The following is a 17,935-nucleotide window of genomic DNA, read 5'->3' as shown; positions in this document are numbered from 1 at the left end:
GGTTAAGGTGAAGTCAAGGATATGAACAGAAAAACTCTTTGGTAAGAACTTAGAAAGACTAGAAATAGTGCTTCATAAGCTTTGTGAAAGAGATAAAAGTTATCTAAGACATTAGGAGCATCCCTGGCAAATTATCTCTCTTAAATAATAGGTATTCTGAGAAATTTAAGATCCTGGACTCCATCAGCCTCACAGGAAGCCAATACAGTTGTATTTATTTTAAACAGAATGTGGCTATGGCTTTTGTCAAATCAAGTGTATTATAAATCAAAACATAGGAAACCCACAAAATGCTTAAAGAAATTAGTCAGTTTTGACTGAAAGAAATGAGTCCAAAATAAAAAGAGGCCTTTGTACTTGCCACCTTTCATAAGAAGGAAGCAAGCTTGAGGGGGATCCTCATTTGAAGTACAAATAAAATTTTATGGAAAAAAATAGAATATAGTGAAAATAATAACCAAGAGCTATAGAGCAGAACTAAGAGTCTCAGAAAACTGCTTTAGAAAGTAGGAATAAACCCTAGTCAAAGAACTCGCAACAAATTTGCAGCTGGACTTCAGAATCGTTATGGATTAGTGACTGCTACGTGTCTCTTATTTTCCTCCTTTTTGAATAGGAGTGTCTATGGAAGTTACTCAGCCATTGTTATGTTAAGTGTATACCGTACAGATAACCTGTCTGTTTATTTTAGGTTCTTCAGATTGAAAACAACCATACTAGATGAACTGTACTCAAGAAGCCAACTGGAAAATTGAGATGGCAAGATCTTGGACTTGTATTTGATGACAAAATAGGGTAAGACTTCAGAGGGCTTGGGGAAAAGTAATGGTATTTTGCACCCTACAATTCAAGGAAAGGAATGCAAGTAATGGTGGCTGCAGGTGAAATGTGGTGGTTTAAAAACATAAGCCTAAAACCATCTGGCCTGACTACCACCAAAGTATGGGATCTGCACATTATAATTATAAAATCAAATGTTAAGGACAAAGGAAATAATCTTAAACAAGCAGCAAAAGAAAAAAAGCTCATTACAAGCAAAGGAAGCCCCATAAGATTATCAGCAGAGTTTTCAGCAGAAACCTTGCAGAACAGAAGGGAGTAGCACAATACAGTCAAAATGCTAAAAGAAAAAAAAATGCAAACAAGAATGTTCTACCCAGCTAACCTATCATTCAGAATTAAATGAAAGATAAAGAGTTTTCCAGACAAGCAAGAGCTAAAAGAGTTTACCACAACTAAAATAGTCTTACAAATAATGTTAAAGGGACTTCCTTAAGCAGAAAAAAAGGCACTAATTAGTAATGAGAAATCATATGAAAGTATAAGTCTCACAGGTGAAGGCAAATATAGGTAAAGGTAGTGAAATGATCACTTAAAAACTAGTATGAAGGTTAGAAGATGAAAATAATAAAAATAGTTTCAACTACAATTAGTTAAGGGATACAAAAGATAAAAATATGTAAAATGTGACATTAAAAACATAAAATGTTCAGGGGGTTAAAACGAAATTTTACAGTGTGTTCAAATTTATGTTGATATCAACTTAAAATAGACTTTTATAAATATAAGTCATTATATGTAAGCCTCATGGTAACCACAAAAGATAGTAAGAAAGGAATCTAAGTATACCACTATAACAAATCATCAAATCACAAAGGAAGAGACCAAGAGAAGAAGAAAGAAATAGAGGAACTACCAAACAGCCAGAAAATAATCCACAAAATGGCAATAAGTACATATATATCAATAATTCTTTTTATGTAAATGGACTAAATTTTCCATTCAAATACATAGAGTGGTTGAATGAATAAAATAAAACTCATCTTATATGCTGCCTACAAAAGACTCACTTCAGACATAAGGCATACACAAACTGAAAGGGAAGGATGTAAAAAGATATCCCACACAAATGAAAACCAAAAGAAATCAGCAGCAGCAATACTTTGGTATCAGACAAAATAGACTTCAAAACAAAGACTAGTAAGAGACAAAGAAGGTCATACATAATGATAGAGTTAATCCAACAAGAAAATATAACATTTGTAAACATTTATGCACCCAGTGTAGGAGCCCCAAAATACATAAAGCAAATATTAACAGATCTAAAGGGAGGAATAGATAGCAAAGCAATGAAAGTAAGAGACCTTAAAAAAATTACAAAACGGGTCCTAGATGGCTCAGTCAGTTAAACATCTGGCTCTTGGTTTTGGCTCAGGTCAGGATCTCTTGGTTTCATGAGTTCAAGCCCTGCATTGGGCTCTGTGCTGACAGCACAGAGCCTGCTTGGGGTTCTCTCTCTCTCTGTCTCTCTCTCTCTCTCTCTGCCCCTCCCCTGCTAATGGTGTCTCTGTCTCTCTCAAAAATAAATACACTTGAAAAATAAAAATAAATAAAAATAAAAGTAAGAAACTTTAACACCCTACTTACATCAATGGATAGATCATCCAGATGAAAAATCAATATGAAAACATCAGCCTTAAATTATATATTAGAACAGATGGACTCAACAGAGACATACAGAACATTCTATCCAAAGGCAATAGAATTCACATTTCTCTCAGGTTCACGTGGAACATTCTCCAGGATAGATCAGATAATGAGCCAAAACATGAGTACTAACAAAACAAAAACAAAAACAAAAACAAAACTGAACATTAAGCATATTTCCCTACCACAGTGCTATAAAACTAGAAATCAATTACAAGAAAAAACACTGGAAATTCCACAAATATGTGGAGATAAAAAACTAGGTTACCTAATACCAACTGGCTCAATGAAGAAATTAAAAGTGAATTCAAAAAAATATCTTGAGAGAAATGGAAATACAACACACCAAAACATGGGAGGTAACAAAAGTAGTTGTTTTTTTAATGTTTATTTATTTTGAGAGAGCATGCATGAGTCGGGGAAGGGCAGAGAGAGAGAGAGGGAGAGAGAGAATCCCAAGCAGGCTCCATGCTGTCAATACAGAGCCTGATATGGAGCTCAGTCCCATGAACCATGAGATCATGACCTGAGCTGAAATCAAGAGTCAGTCATTTAACCAACTATGCTGCCCAGGCAACTCACAACAAAAGTAGTTCTATGAGAGAAGTTAATAGCAAGAAGTGCCTATCTCAAGAAATAAGAAAAATCTCAAATAAACAACCTAACTTTATACCTCAATGAACCAGAAAAAGAAGAACAAAGCCCAAAGTTAGTAGAAGAAAGGAAATAACAAAGATTACAGCAAAAACAAATAAAGACTAAAAAGACAATAAATAAGATCAAATAAACCAAGAGCTAGAAGAAGACACAGTGGGAAAGCTCCTCGACATGGGTTTTGAAAATGATTTTTTGGAAATCACACCTTTGGAAAGTAAAAGCAACAAAATAAAAAATATGTCAGTGGGGGGCACTTGGGTGGCTCAGTCTGTTAAGCGTCTGACTCTTGATCTCAGTTCAGGTCTTGATCTCAGGGTCATGAGTTCAAGCCCCACATATGTGTGTGTGGGACTACATTACACTAAAAAGCTTCTGTACAGGAAAGGATAGATACATCAACAAAATGAAAAGGCAACCTAGTGAATGGGAGAAAATATTTTCAGTTCATGTATCTGATAAGATATTAGTATCCAAAATATATAAAGAAATCATACAATAGTAAGAAAATAATAATAATAGCAATAATCCAATTTAAAAATGGACAGAAAATCTGAATAGATATTTTTCCAGAGAACAAATACAGAAGGCCAACAGGTACATGAAAAAACACTAACATTACTAATCATCAAGGAACTGTAATTCAAAACCACAATGAGATACAACTTCACATGTGTCAGTATGGCTATTTTCAAAAAGACAAGAAATAAGAAGTGTTTACAAGGTTGTGGAAAAAGGAACCTATTATACTCTTTTGGTGGGAATATAAATTGGTGCAGCCATTAAAGAAAACAGTGTGGAGGTTCCTAAAAAAATTAATAAGAGAATTAGCAAATGATCCAGCACTAACTAAAAAAGATATATGCGCCCCCATGTTCATTTCACCTCATTTACGATAGACAAGATATGGAAACAAGTGTCCACTGATAGATGAATAAAGAAAATATAATACACATTCCCACAACACACACACACACACACACACACACACACAGAGGAATATCAGTTAGCATAAAAAAGAATGAAATCTTGCCATTTGTAACAACATGGATGGGCCTTGAAGGCATTATATTAAGTGAAATAAGTCAGACAGGGAAAGACAAATACTCTAAGATTCCACTTATATATGCAACATATATATAAATATGTGTATATAGTTATGATGTATGTATGTATATACACAGACATGCATATAAACAAATACATAGATACAGAAAACAGACTGGTGGTTGCCAGAGACAGGTAGTGATGGTCAAGTGGGAAAATGAGCCAAGGGAGTCAAAGGCATAAACTTGTGGTAAATAAATAAATAAATAAATAAATAAATAAATAAATAAATAAGTCAGTCAGTCAGTCTTGTGGATGCATGGATGGCCTGGTGACTATAGTTACTATTACTATAATGTATGTCTAAAAGTTGCTTAGAGAGTAAACCTTAAAAGTTTTAATCACAATAATAAAAAACATTTTGGGGATGCCTGGGTGGCTCAATTTGTTAAGTATCCAACTCTTGGTTTTAGCCTAGGTCATGATCTCACAGTTTGTGAGTTTGAGCCCTGCATTGGGCTCCATGCTGGCAGTGTGGAGCCTGTGTTGGATTCTCTCTCTCTCTTTCTCTCTCCTTCTCTTTGCCCCCGCCCCAAATAAATGAATAAACTTTAAAAAATATTTTAAAAAATAAATTAAATAAATAAGTAAAAAAACATTTTGTAACTGTGTATGGTGACTGATGGTAGCTAAAACTTACTGTGGTGATACTTTCACAATATAAACAAATAGTAAATCATTACTTTGTACACCTGAAACTAATATAATGTTATATGTCAATGATACTTCAATTTAAAAAAAAATGTGAGATCTATATCCACTGCCCTTGCATCTGGGTACAAATGTGAGCAACCTTCCTGACTAAATGGCTACTGCTTAGGGGAGCCTGGGTGGCTCAGTTCGTTGAGCATGTGACTCTGGGTTTCGCTCACGTCATGATCTCATGGTTCATGGGTTCAAGCCCTACCTCAGGCTCCATGCTGACAGTGCAAGAGCCAGCTTGGGATTCTCTCTCTCTCCCTCTCTTCTAAAACCTCTCCTGCTTGCTCACTCTCTTTCTCAAAATACATAAACATGCTACTGCCTAAAGCAATGCTGGGTCATAAAAAGCAATGCAGCTTCTGATCTGTTTGTTAGAAAACTCACACCCAGAATCCGTGTCTCCATATAAGAATTCTGACTACCCTGAAGTACCGTGCTGTGAGGATGCAATGACACATGAAGAAGTCACATGTAGTTTACTCAGATGGCAGTACCAGTCGTCTGGTCACCCCAATTCAGGTGCCCAACATGTGAATGAATGAGCTTTCAGAAAATCCCAGTCCTTAGTTTGCAGTGACCTCAGAGTCACACACTTGGAGTCACAGCCACAAACAGTAAACCATCTCACCACATACTGTCAGATTCCTGATCCACAGAATTCATAAACATTATAAAATGGTTGCTTTAAACCCATTAAGTTTGGGGGCAATTTGTTACACAGAAATATCAACTGAAATATAATCTCATAGATAAGCTATGGGTTAAAATGAAAGTGCATAAAACAATTCCTATTGAACATGTAGTATATGTTCAATAATTAGTAACTAGATTAATGATTATAAATATATGAATGTGTGTGTGTGTGTGTGTGTGTGTGTGTGCGTGTGCAGCACTGATATCCCCAAAGAGTATCAGAAGGAAAAAAAAAAACTTTTCACAGAACAATTCATATAGAATTGAACCAGGCCAGTACCTTTAAGTTCAACAGCTGTAATAAAAAGTTGTCATTGTAAAGTTGAAGAGCATTTAAAAGCTGTTCAGCATGATGTTATTTTGTTAAATCTTACCATGATTTAGAAAAAAAAATATTACTATTTTCCTAAGTACTCAAATATTCACAAAATTATCCTATACATGAAAACTTTCAAAAAATTTCCCATTCATGGTTATTTTAGTTCTTCCTGGTGGGGCCTGTTCTTTATAACACCTACAGAAGCGGTAAAACAAAAGATAAGAGTGTTACCACAACGAAGATGAAGTACAAAGAATTATCAAAATAACGGTATCTCACTTATTGAAGAGGGCATCTTTTGGGATGAGCACTGGGTGTTTTATGGAAACCAATTTGACAAAAAATTTCGTATATTAAAACAAATAAATAATGGTATCTACAATACTCAATTTTAAAAACCCATGAAATGTTGAAAAATATTAGCATAAATACAGAATACTTGGCAATATGTACATGGAATGGAAGTGAAAATTCACATGGAGAGCATGTGTTCTACAAATTCTTGACTCTAGAGAATCCTTGGTCCAGCAGCTACAAGACTGAGGTTAAGATAGCAAGGAAACACCATAAGGTTAGGTTTCACTTATGTAAGGCAACCAGACAAATGGTACAATGGTCTGTACAAGTAGAGGTCAAGAGTATTGGCAAATTTCAAATAGCAATGAATTTGCTTTCTATTTTTTTAATCATTATTATTATAATAGGCTCCATCTATGATGCCATGCAACTTAAATATTTCCTCATTATTAATGGAAAGTATTAATTAATGAGTCATGTTCACTATGAATAATAAAATATATTCATCAGAATATAGTGAACATAGAGAATTGATTTCTTTAGCATTTTTATTTATCAAGCACTTAATGGTGTTTATTTTGTCTCAATGAATCTTCCTTGATTTTTAGAAATATTAACTTATTTTAATTTTCATAGCTCTATAAGGTAGTCTCCATATTTGTCACTATTTTACACATAAGGGGACTCAGACACAGATGTTAAGTAATCTCACCAAGGTCTCACAGCTAAGAAGTGGCAAAGCTCAAATTTGAACCCAACATGCTTTTAACTACCTGACTCTGTTGGCTCTCAACATAGGCAGTATCAATTAACAAGCAAGTTTCCTTCTAATTCTAAGGCATGAAGTTTCTATTATACTCCCACTGGCTGCCAAACAAAATGCCTGAGTTAGATGGTTAACATCAACAATCAAAGGTGAATCCTTTGGTGTGTAACTGGCTAACCGTATGCAGAAATCACTTCCTCCAAAATGTGAATGAACTATCGTAGTAGTATCATAGTAAATGGGCATATAAAAAGTGGTTTCAGATTAAAATAAAACATACTGATAGAATTTGCATTTCTAAAGCTTTGTAAAATTTAACACATCTCTATCATATTTTACAATCTCATGAAAATTTTGAAAAAAAACTGGAAAGTAAAACTGTGTCGTGGACCTAAGTCTATACAACTTAAGCATATAACTTTTACACACTAAGCATTCATAGCCATACACTGCCCTATGGAACTTGTTTAGGAGTGAACCTGTTTAGGCTTACAGGTTAAGGATAATTACTATCTATAAAGAACTTGGTCATTTGTGAGAACACACAGCTGCAGCCTCACCTAACAAATATCTTTTTACTCCGTATCTCAAACATGAGTTTCATTTTCTGTGCCCAGCAGTGTCATTGCATGTGCAATAGTTTACTGGTGCCAGAATGTTTTCCCTAAGAAACCCTCTGAAGTTGACATCAAAAATACAAATCCTGAAGAATTCAAAATGTTCCTTTGTATGAGAGAATGTGTATTGTATTCTTTGGCAGTGGGTGGGGGAAGAGATCCCTCTGCAATTGTTTTCTTCGCCTTCCTTATCCAGATTTGCAAGGTCTGATGAATGGAATGATCAATGTGAAATGTGAGAGGCTGAAAGCCCCAGTCAGACACCCAGCACCCTGGAACACTGTCCTTTTCTTCAATCTCCTTGTCATTCTTTTAAGAGCAAAGTCCTATCACCACCTCTACCCTCATGTCACGCCTATTTCAATTATTTAACAGAGTTGCAGAGACAGGAAAGAGAATGAGTATCGAATAGATGTCATTTCTCATCTTCACCTGGAGGTTATGAAGGCTGCTCCAAGTGGCTTTGGGTGATACTTGTAGGCATGAACTGGGGGAAAGCAATACTCAGACTGCTATCCCTCTCCCTTCAGGAGTACCTCAAATTAAGGGATTCTAAATCCATGTAGGCACTGTCAGTGCTGCAAAAAACTGAGTTAAATGCTGACTAATCGGCAAGTTCTAAAAATCCTGCTTAAACCTCCCATGCTCTAACACACCTCCATATGAAGATTTTCGATCAATAATCTTTCAGACCCAACGATCACACTGAGTCTCATTCAACCAGCCAGGAATTCATAATACATTTTTTAAATGAACACCAGAGAGGAGTGTTAACAATCAACCTACCTAACAAATGAATAAACAAAGAGCAGAAACAAACCTGTAAATTCAGAGAAGAAACTGATGGTTGCCAGAGGCAGGGGTGGGGGTATGGTGGAGAGTGGATATGCAAAATGGGTGAAAGGGAGTGGGAGGTATAGACTTCCAGTCATAAAATGAATACTTCGTAAGAATAAACGGCACAGCCTAGGGAATATAGTCAATGATCTTGTAATCCAGTTGCATGGCAACAGATGGTAGCTACACTCATCATGAGCGTAACATAACATATAGAATGTTCAATCACTATGTTGTACAACTGAAACTAATGTAACATTGTGTGCCAACTATATTCAAATTTAAAAAAAAATTAAAAATAAAAATTAAAAAAATTTAAATACTGTTCAAGGTGTATCAGCAATTACTGTTTTCATTTAATTGTCAATAAAATGTGTTATTCAGTCTTACTTATTAATGCAATTACCCATAACATCTGTTTCAAACAAGAAAAAATAATGTGCATTATGGTAATTTCATTGCTGAAAGCAAATAATAATATGGAAATTTACCAGTTTTCATTATATAAAACTATTTCAATACTATTAGTATACTCAATGGAATCCACTATAAGCACATGGGACTCTAATATTCAATTGAGACTCAGAAGTTGGAAAGTACTCTTCTGAAGAAAAGAGAATTAGCCTTTTTACTCCTTGGCATTCTCCCCAAAATGTCAGATTCATATCTGCTAAAGATGTATTTCATTTGGTGAATACAGGACATTCTGTGCACAGAATGTGCACAGTTTATTCATAAATTAATGTTTCAGATTACTTTACCTGGATCTCAGCTATTTCCAAGCTCAGAAGTCAGTTGTTACACAAGAAAACTATTGTAGCTACCCTTTGGCAAAGAACTGTTTAGCATCCTGTTATAACATCCAACCAAAAAACTTGTTCAAACCATAAAGGAATTGAATCACTTCATTGGAAAGTTGCATGGTTTTGAACAAAGGTTGGTTTAAAGCAAGGACTAATCCAGTGGCTCATCCATTTATCACTCAGAACATCATTTTTCTTTCTCTGTCCTGCCTATTTTCAAGTCAGCTTTAGTATCAGTGGTATCTCTGATCAGCCTTAAAACTCCAATCTTTTCCCTCACAATATTCAGACCTAGAACTCATGCTTTCATACAAATCATCCGGAAGAAGACAGTAAGTCTATTCAAGGGGTTTTCAAGAAGCAGAGACAACAGGTATCCTTAAAGGTGAGTCCTCAGTACTCAGACCTATCCTCCCGAGCCAAGTACACCTTTGAAGACAATCATGGTCTTTATGTGCCCAGAATGGAGAATGATCAGATGATTATAGTAAAGGAATAACAGAAGAAAATAAAATAACTTTATTTTTTAAATGGGATCTAGTAAATGTACTTTTTTCTACATTTACTAGTAAATGTACTTTTTCTCCAGGGCACAAGCTAGAGAGGTTAAATGACTTACTCAAATTTAAAGGGTTTTGGTGAAGCCAGGACTCAATTTCATACTGCACTTGATCTTAGCCAAAAGGCCGAAAAGTGATTCAGGACTCCATTTCATGTATGCCAAATCTCAGTCCATGTCCTCCCTACTAAACTATTCTGCCCATTACTGTTTAATTTTATCTTATTTTCTAAATTTTGATGAAATGAACTCTAGTTATATTCTGTAAATAGGACCCATTTATATCCCATCCAACCTTACGCATCATGAGCAAATAAACATAACAACAAAAACTCCAAACTTCCCCATTCAGAGGTTAGCAGCTTCAGGGATTACCTGAATTCTTTTAATCTTTGGTACTATAATTTTATGCCTTGAAAAAGAAATCACCAAATGCAGTAATAACAGAAAGGACAGCAGACTGGCAGTCAGAAAGCTTGTATTTTTGTACCAACTTTACATCTAACTAATCAAGTGATATTGGCAAGTTATTTATTCTCTATCAGTTTCTTTTTTGGCATTAAGATAAAGAATTTTTAAGAGACTTTCTGATTCTGGGATCCTTTGATTCTAAAAATTCTGCTTACAGAATGTGAAAGGGTTATGGTACCTTAATTACAAAGAAACACATAAAGTGTGAAATTGGATTTCTCAAATACATCTCTGGCCCTGAGATTAACTATGGTATTTAACTTCCATAATTTTCTACTAAAAATAGAATTAATAAGTCTATCCACCAGATAGATAACAATTATCTACTATGTTCAGAATAATGTATATTAAAAAGCCATATTGTTTTCAATTCACTCAAGTTCATGAAGCCAGATCAGCAGCTACTTTGAGTGAGGAAACGAGGCCCAGGGGTTGTCACTGGAAAGGCAAGTAGAAAATCTTGAAAGGGACATCTCAGGAAAGAGGGAGGAGACTAAACATTCTTTAAAGAAATATACTCTAAAAGGAAAGGAAAAATTGAAGAAGAAAAATATCAAAATCATGAAAAAAGTAAAGAAAAAATGTACATATAATCAAAGGTGTTTTTGCTTTTTCCCCTCAAACCTAAAGCCTGGTTGTCATACATGGTCAGTTTGTGAGTGAGAAAAGGTGAGAAGAAAAGCATTCATGCCCTCTTTTCTCGTCTTATGAAACTCCTGTCATCTGAGGTACAGACTCTGTGCTGACGGGAGTGCATGGCAGCATGCAATGCAGGTGGCAGGAACACCCTTGGTATGATTCCTGGCTTACTTCTACATGTAAAATTCAGTGGGCTTAGAAACATTTCCATATAAATCCTAAATAATTATAAAAAATACATCCTAGTTGACTAAATATGGGAATTTGCACAATCATCCTAATTTCCAGTTATACAGTATGAAATAAAGTTACCCGTAGATCTAAGAATTTGATTACCCTTATAAGAGGCAGATGTCCTATATGCCCAAATCCCTAAGGAGAATTAATTGCAGCCCAAGAAGTGGTGTTAACACATCTAAAAAAGATGGGAAAAGTGGATTAACAGGAACAAAGTGGCCCACTTACAAAATTAGGCAAACGAGATTTCAAGAAGCTAGACTGGTCAGTCTTTGTGCTCAACTAGAGAAAGACAGCTGGAGAGATCTGGAGTTAGCAATCTCCTTAGAGAGGACTCTTCCACTATGGCTTTCTCAAGGTCATGCCTTTTTGAAGATATAGATGAATTAACCCCACTCCAAACATTTGAATTTCCCTCACTGATTCCATGCTATGAAGTTAAATCTGATTACTAATTTCCTTTCCAGAACTTTCTTGGAGCTTGCACTTAAGCATTCCATGTCTAGATATCTATCTATCTACCTATCTATCTATATACAGGTATAAATTAATAAATTTGACCAACTACATTATATACAAATCTTCTATTACTTTGATTCATCCATCACTTCATAAGAGACTGATCATTTCTGGTTGTGCTAATAAAATGTTGTCTCTGGAATGCATATCTGAGGCATCCCCCTTTAATTGTCTAAACAACCTCCAGAGCTGTTATCTTTGGAAGATAAGTATGCATCCTTCCCCTTACCCTAAATATTAATACCAACTATATCCAAAATGGATATAGTATGTTATTTTAGTTTTTGTACTCCTGGGGTTATTAACCAAAGAGATAAATAATTACAGTGCTATGCCACATGAAATATGTCAACATGTATATTGATTACAAAGCCTAGAGTTAGATTTACAATTTTTTAAAAATCTTAAATCTGTGAATTACTTCTTATAGCTTAAATCTTCTGGACTATAATCATATTTAAGAAATAGTTTATACATTTTCCTTTTTTCTTTATATGCCTTAAAATAAAACAAAAAAAACTAGATGTGAAGTTAATAAATTTGTATATTCAAGAGATTCTAAATTTCTAATGGAACAAATTAAATTGGCTTACCTTTTAATTAGCAATTTTTTTCTTTTTTTTCCTTTTTTTTTAAGTTTCTTTATTTATTTTGAGAGAGCACGAGCACACAAGTGGAAGAGGGGCAGAGAGAGAGGGAGACAGCGAGAGAATCTGGAGCAGGCTCTGTTCTGTTAGCACAGAGCCTGATGTGGGGCTCAAACTCACTAACCACAAGATCATGACCTGAACCAAAATCAAGACTTGGACACCTAACTGACTGAGCGACCCAGGTGCCCCTGAATCAGTAAATTCTTAATTCTGAAACTAGATTGTTTTCCTCATGTATGCATATATTATTTTGATAACTCTAAGATAAGCAAAATACATTAAGAAAGCTTCAAAGAAGGATCTGTTTCATTTGTTCAACAATCAGGAAATGTTCATTTTGCGTACAAGATGTTTTAACTTCCTTTAGAGAGAATCAACACTTGAAATTATAGAAAATATTGTCCTGAATATATTCTTCTTGCTTTCCAACACACAGAATATATTCTATGTAATCTATCCACCTGAAATGCAATTTATAATTTTTGGACTATGTATTTAGCAATTTAATGCCCTATAAGATTTAACAGTATGTTTCAAACATATTTTAACTCTCTCCTGAAGAAAACCAAGATGTATTTCAAACGTAAAAAGTGCTTCCCTTTCTGATACTCAGAATTATGTCTCTTTTAAAAACATTTTAATGTTGGGACGCCTGGGTGGCTCAGTCAGTTGAGCGTTTGACTCAGGCTCAGGTCATGATCTCACAGTTCGTGAGTTTGAGCCCCACATCAGGCTCTGGACTGACAGTTCAGAGCCTGGAGCCTGTTTCAGATTCTGTCTCCCTCTCTCTGTGCCCCTCCCCAACTTGTGCTGTGTCCCTCAAAAAACATGAATAAACATTAAAAAATAAATAAAATAAAATAAATAAATAATAAAAACATTTTAATGTTTATTTATTTTTGAGAGACAGAGTGCAAGCAGAACCCGACGAGGGGCTCGAACCCAGGGTCTGTGAGATCATGACCTGAGCCGAAGTCGGACACTTAACTGAGCCACCCAGGCATCCCAAGAATTATGTCTCTTTTTAAAATAATATGTTGGCTGAGAGTTTCTTTTTTCTCATAATTCACTTATTTTCCTTTAAGAATGCCCACTGACTCAAACCGTAACATAATAAAGTGTATTTGCCTTCAAAAGAAATGCAGTTGGCTCATAATGAATACTTCTTTAAAAGGTTTGTAAGGATATCTGAAGATGTGGCTTAACATCAATATCTGGCTAAAGATTCCAGCTATTTTGGGGGTTGAATAATTTCATTATTATTTCTAACATGCCAAAAACCAAATTTGTTTGATATTTTCCAAAAGTCATGTAAGCCATCCCAGCTTTCTCTGATTCATAGCCAAGCAGACATCAGCAGCAGGAGAGTTCTGGTGGTGACAAAATGTGAAGGGTGGAATGGGGGTGAGGGAGGGTAACCCATGGAATTGAATCAGTGTTTTCATTTCCAAATATCACTCAGAGACTGATAATTCTGGATATCAATCAAAATTGCCACCTAATATTTTCTTATGAAGTTCCCTTCAAAATTATCTTCAATTCTATCAAAGAACTCAGATAATGAGTAATATATAACTTTCATAAATCTTGCTTTTGGCATTTCCATATCCATTTTCACAACTGATCAGTGCCCCTCACTCCACATCCCACACCAATAAACTTGAGAGACAGTTCTTTGATGTCCTAATAATCACATTACCAAGTCAAAGGAAAGAAAAATTTTATGGGGAATATTTCCAATTAATACTAAGCTAATAAGTTTACTCACTTCACAAACATATTTCATTCTCACAAACTCCAGAAATACCCAATGTGCCTATGAACAGGGAAATCACTAAATTAAAGGAAAAGTATTTCTCATGCTAAATTAGACCAACCCTTGAAGTTCTGTACAAATTCTAGCCACATCAAGACTGCACTGCTCTTCAATGACATTTTCAAAGTCAGTTCAAACAAAGTAGAAAGAGGCTAAGAATGTCTTTTCTCATTTGACTTTATTGATCTCTTCCTCTAAGGCACTTCTTGACACTTCACTCCCATTTGCTTTGTTTGTTTTGCTTTGTTTCGTTTTTATTTCACTGCCTTCTGTCCCTACCACCTATTCTTGAGAAAAAAAGACTGACACACAGAACTGGAGGTGGGGAAAGACCGTTTTCTACAAAATTAATAAGACCTGAGGTCTAAACAACAGTTATGTTAAAGAAACAAGAGGATTATAGTTTCTGGTATCCTATCTCCAGGTACCTTTTAGGGGAGCACAACATTTACATTATTTTCACCCAAATCCTGGAGCCTGCTCAATCTCTTTCTTAAAAAGCTTTGAAATAAGTTCTCAGCATCTGATCTTTCAAGCAGTTAGAACAACAGCAGCTAAACTTCACTGCAAATAAGGCCTAAATGTGATAAGTTGAATAATCTATTTCTCTAGCCCATGTAAGTTTCAAATAATGTTTTGTGAAGAAAAAAATGCAAATGAAACATATCAAACAAAGGTAATATACACATATACATTCCAAATGAATAGAGAGAGCAATAGATCGTATGAGACAGAGAAACGCCATCTTAATTAGTGCTATCAGTGACATAGCTGGCGTATCTTTGGCTTCTCTGCCACTTTGTTAAGAAAGTTATTTTCACACATTCTAGTTTAATGGGCAGTAAGCAAAATTAGCAAACACCAACAGCCCCGGGGGCTGAAAATGGATGACAGCAATGTCCACAGCCACTCAGGACAGCTGGGTTGTGCCCCATGAGTCATAAAAGTTCAAAGCAACTCTGCAGATGTTTAGGAAAAGAGGCAGAAGTTTCTATCTGTCAAGCCATAAGCCAGGTGTCCTTATGGATTTGGTTCCTTTCTTCATTCAGAAAACGGAGGTTACATTTCATATGCGCCTGTGAGTCAGCAATGATTCTCTTCCAGTCTACTCCTACGCACTGAGAGTGGGAGCCAGCTACTCTTAAGCCTTAGCCATATCCTGTGGCTCCAAGAACAGTCCTGGCTACAGTTGGCTTGACTGTCCTGTTTTATCAAATCAAACCTCCTCTTACCTCGACTTCCTTGTTCTTCTCTTTGTTTCTGCCCACTGAACTTCTCCCATTGCTGGCAGTCTCCCGTGCTGGGATTACGGAAATCTGGTGGAGGGGCATACTGGCAGGGCTGCAGGACTCCAGTCCCTGATTGGATGCCTTATCTCTTCACTCGCCCTGAGTAGCCCACCTGCACAATTGTTCATATCCTTGCTTTGCCAAGCTCAGTTCTAAACAAAAAGGGGGAAAAATAGTGTTTGAGACACTGTGCAGCAGAAGCCAAGGTCTCTGGCCAAAATGTCAAACACACTGAAAAGGAGTTTAGAAGAAATTCAAGAGCAAATAATCCAGGGAGTGTTGCATTCTCAAAAGGACGATTTACTGCAAGTCATAACTGCACTGCTTTGTCACTGGAGCACCCCCTCTCCCCTAAGAGCATTGTGGGAGACAATTCAATTTCTATGGTACCTAATAACTGTCATGGAAACCAAGGAAACCTAGGTCTCACAGGCCCTTATTAGCAACTGCTTCCTTTAATGGCATAGACTCCCACATTTGCAGCAGCTACCACTTCTGCTTTTGTTTCTCCTCTGATTCCCCAGGAGTCCACTAAGCACCCAGAGACATTGCATCCTGCTGACTAGGTAAATAAGCAGAAGGCTGAAAAGCTTAGTGTCCTATTTGGAGCCAAATCTCTTCCTTGAAAAGCACAGCGAGCTGGCTGTGTCCTTCATGCATCCTCAGTAATCTACTTAGGTCAAGGGATCTGCCTTGAAGTGAAGATCATTGAACAAGGTGCTTAAAAGTAAGAAGGGAGAGAAAAAGACAGAGACAGAGATTGGGAGCAAGTGTAAATGTCTTTCTTTGGCCGGTTGTAAAAGAGAGTTAACCATTCCCTGCACCTTTGTTAGTAAGACATCAGCAACAGGAGTGAGAAGGCATCATCATTCTGAGACACAGAGCAACACTGCCCATTTCAGCCTTACTGCAGCTCCTGCAGTAAGCTCCTGCAGCTCCTGCTCCCTGAAATGTATTTGTTAGAATCAGTAGTAGCCTCTTCTTGCTTTGCCAGAAAGGAAACAGACTCTGCTAAGGGTGTGACTATCCTCTTAACAGTGAATACAATTTGGAAAAAATAAATGGTTCATCAAAATTTCTGAAAAAAATACAATCTCTCAGTAGAGTGAATTCACAAAATACACTAACTTTTAAAAATCACTTTCCCTATGATCATTTCCTCTTTGTTAGGGTATTCATTATTCTTTCTTTAAAAAGCCAGAATTTTCTTTTCTCCTCTTAGATACATGCACTTCATATTTTCCAGACATTGTGAAGAGATTAGATCTCTCAGTGTCTTTTGGGTTTCTTTGCCCCAAAAGAAGCAAAATTCAGAAAATCGGTTGTTTTTACGTATCCTTGGACACTGCTAATTTTCCTCAATCACCTAGGAGATCTTCAAAGTAGTTTCTAGCTACAATTCATCTCTAACTAGTTTTGTATTCCACAACAATAATGTCATTTTGATGTGATATTTGTATTTTCAACTCATAATAGAGGGGCACTGGGGTGGCTCAGTCAGTTGAGTGTCTGACTCTTGACTTCAGCTCAGGTCATGATCCCAGGGCCATGGGATCGAGCCCTGTGTCAAGATCTGAGCTGAGCATGCAGCCTGCCTAGGATTCTCTCCCTCTCTCTCTCTCTCTTCCCTCCCCCTCTCTCTTTCCCTCCCTCCCTCTCTCTCTCCTCCTCCCTTGCCTCTCTTCCCCCGCTCATATTCATGCTGTCTCTAAAATAAAAATTAAATATAAGTTCAGAATAGGGATAAAAGTAAAAAGGGTAATTACTCTCACTGGAAACTAAGCCAACAATAATCACTGTAAATATTGGTAAAAAACTTTAATTTGAATATTTTCTGAAATAAATACTCCAATGTACTTTCAAGTTCGGTCTGTGAGTTCTTTTTGACTGGCCACCCTCTCATGAGCTGGCAGTGGTCCTCACCTCTACTATCCAACAGGCTCATCTGGGAGACTCTGTAAAACATAGATACCTGAGACTCACTTTACCACAGATTCAGTTGGGTTCAGTAGGGCAATAGTGGGAATCTGAGGTGGACAATTCTTAAAAATATCACCAATGATTCTGATACAAACCGAGTTTAAGAACCATTGCACTATAGCAATAAAATAGCCTAAGAACAATAAGCTAATTAAAGTTTGCCTTGTGACAAATCTCTACTTTAAAATAGCGAAAGACAAGAGAGTTAGGTAGCCGTAACCCTGGCCTTTGCTCATCATCGCTCTTAGTTTGCAGAGAATATTTGCTAAATACAGAAGCTTTAATGAAGGGACTAAAAGCCAAACTCCTCCAAAATTGCCATGTCTGAAGTTAAATTGATAATGCTTAAAAATTGCTATGGCTTAAGGATCACATTGTGACCTATAATTATGAGGTGGGTATTTCCTTACTTTAAAAATAACCATTAATCCCTCTGTCTAGAAGGACTATTTTAATTAATGGAAGGATGGAAATAGGAGTCTGTAAACTTAAT

General features: G+C 36.1%; 1 protein-coding gene across 5 annotated transcripts in view; it reads right to left on the bottom strand.

The window, feature by feature from the left end:
• Nucleotides 1-17,935, bottom strand: part of MARCHF1 (membrane associated ring-CH-type finger 1) — an 853,816-nt gene that overhangs the window by 458,668 nt on the left and 377,213 nt on the right. The window contains exon 1 of one of the 5 annotated variants that reach the window (XM_053216751.1): nt 15,406-15,538. The exons of 2 other annotated variants lie outside the window; for them this stretch is intronic. The gene's annotated coding sequence lies outside the window, so the exon portion shown is untranslated. Of the gene's footprint in view, nt 1-15,405; nt 15,539-17,935 lie in introns of those variants that run through there. 2 more of the 5 variants (XM_027068373.2, XM_027068382.2) reach the window with 2 other exon arrangements.

This window comes from Acinonyx jubatus, chromosome B1 (genome assembly GCF_027475565.1).
Source record: "Acinonyx jubatus isolate Ajub_Pintada_27869175 chromosome B1, VMU_Ajub_asm_v1.0, whole genome shotgun sequence".
NCBI classification, from domain to species: Eukaryota; Metazoa; Chordata; class Mammalia; order Carnivora; family Felidae; genus Acinonyx; species Acinonyx jubatus.
This window is presented reverse-complemented; position numbering and strand designations above follow the sequence as displayed.